General features: G+C 39.2%; 1 pseudogene; it reads right to left on the bottom strand.

The window, feature by feature from the left end:
- Positions 1–375: 375 nt before the first annotated feature.
- On the bottom strand, positions 376–473 carry LOC120109703 (annotated as a pseudogene).
- Between the last annotated feature and the right edge of the window lie 1990 nt (positions 474–2463).

Below are 2463 nucleotides of genomic sequence, written 5' to 3' on the forward strand. Positions count from 1 at the left end.
AGACCCCCAGTTATGACACTTCGACAATACTTACATCCCACTAGGACTAGTCAATCTTCATGCATGATTATTCCTGAAAATGTAGGACACTTTGAAATCAAACCAGGAGTAATTCAATTGCTGCCAAAGTATCATGGAATGGAATCCGAGAACCCTTATCTTCACCTTAAGGATTTTGAGGAAATTAGCATCACATTTAGAGTGCCAAATGTATCGGAAGATGTCCTTAAATTAACCTTGTTTCCTTTTTCCTTGAAGGATAAAGCCAAAACATGGCTGAACTCCTTGAGACCAAGATCGTTAGGAACATGGCATGATATGCAAAGAGAATTCTTAAAAAGGTTCTTTCCCGCACAAAGGACTAATTTTTTGAAAAGGCACATGAGTAATTTCCAACAAAAAGACCATGAAACATTTTATGAATGCTGGGAGAGATTTAAAGATTTGCTACTCTCTTGTCCTCATCATGGGTTTGAAACATGGAGAACCATTAGTTTCTTTTACGAGGGATTGTCTCCACAATTAAAACAATTTATAGAGACTATGTGCAATGGTCTATTTTTGGAAAAGCAACCCGATGAGGCATGGGACTATTTAGACTCTCTCGCAGAGACTGCACAATTATGGGATACAGGGGATAGAGTGAATAAACCTTTGCCTAAGCCTACTAACATTGGACATGGGGGCCTTTATAACCTTAGTACTCAAGATGATATTCAGGCTAAAATGGCAGCCCTTACTAGGAAGGTAGAGAAAATTGAACTTAGAAGGATTAAACCCGTCAAGACCGTAGAACACAACAGCGAGTGTTGTAGGATTTGCGAGATGCCTGGCCATCTCATCACTGATTACCCCACAATACCCGCATTCAAGGAAGTCTTGCACGATCAGGCCAATGTTATGAATACCTATCAAAAATCTTTCAATAATCCTTTTTCGGGTACTTACAACCCTGGATGGAAGAACCATCCAAATTTCAGGTGGAGGAATGACCAACCTCAACAAGTATATAACCCAACTCCTCCACCTCCGCACCCTCATTATGCACATGCACCCCCTCAAAAATCCAGTCTCGAAGAAACTTTGCAATCTTTCATGCAAGGTCAAGCTAAAATCAATGATGAATTAAGAAATCAACTGACAACGCTGACCACTGCTTTAAGTGCTCAAGAGAAGGGTAAGCTACCAGCTCAACCACAACCTAACCCTCAAGTCTACGGCGGTAGCAATGCATCATCTTCAACTTCGCATAAAGAGCAAGCAAAGAGTATAATAACTTTGCGAAGTGGAAAGATTATTGACCGACCAGTCCCAGAACAAACACAAGTCATACCTGATTCTGACCCATCCAAGACAAAAGAAAAGGATAATGAAGAAACCGAAGCACCAACATCTACTGAAAAAATTGAATGTCCTTTTCCTGCACCATTTCCACAAAGATTAAAGCCCTTGCAAAAGCTTGAACCAAACTCTGAAATTCTTGAGCTTTTTAAGCAAGTAAAAATCAATGTACCTCTTCTTGATGCAATCAAACAAGTGCCTTCCTATGCAAAATTTTTAAAAGATTTGTGCACTGTCAAGCGTCGTTTAAATGTCAAGAAGAAGGCATTTCTGGCTGAAAATGTGAGTGCAATTTTACAGCATAACATTCTCCTAAATATAAAGATCCAGGTTGCCCAACTATCTCGTGCATCATTGGCAATTTTAGGATTGAGCGAGCATTGCTAGATTTAGGGGCGAGTGTGAACTTGTTGCCATATACGGTATATGAGCAACTCGGTTTGGATGAGTTGAAGCCAACAACTGTCACCTTACAATTAGCTGACAGGTCAGTGAAGGTCCCTAAAGGAATTATCGAAGATGTGTTGGTCCAAGTAGACAAGTTCTATTTTCCTGTTGACTTTATCGTATTGGACACACATCCGGCTTCCAATTCACCATCTCAGATTTCCGGTCATCTTAGGACGCCCATTTCTTGCAACTTCTATGCATTGATCAATTGTAGGAATGGTGTCATGAAGCTTTCTTTTGGCAATATGACTTTGGAACTGAACGTCTTTAGTATAGGCAAACAACCCAGTGAACATGAAGAAAGTAAAGAAGTTGAATGGGTTGAAACCATTGCGGAAGAATATTTGTTAAAAGAAACATTTATTGAATCGGCCGATAATGGTTTGATAGATTGGTGTTCTGAAGGTACTACTGATGATACAGTCCCACCTATTTTAGATAACTCGGATGGTCAAATTTTTAAGGTAAATGGACACAGATTAAAACTTTTCTTGAGAATTTTGCAGATGAAGAGGACTCCTTTTCCTTGGAGGAGCCTTCTTATGACTGAGCATGACGGCCAAGGTATGTGTATATTAGTTAGAATTATTTTTTTTTCTTTTATTTTTTTTCTTATTTTGTAGGTCTTCTTTTCTGGAAATCAACAGCTCAAGGTATTCTTCTTCTCTCTAA

The sequence above is a fragment of the Phoenix dactylifera genome, unplaced genomic scaffold (assembly GCF_009389715.1).
Source record: "Phoenix dactylifera cultivar Barhee BC4 unplaced genomic scaffold, palm_55x_up_171113_PBpolish2nd_filt_p 002560F, whole genome shotgun sequence".
NCBI lineage: Eukaryota > Viridiplantae > Streptophyta > Magnoliopsida > Arecales > Arecaceae > Phoenix > Phoenix dactylifera.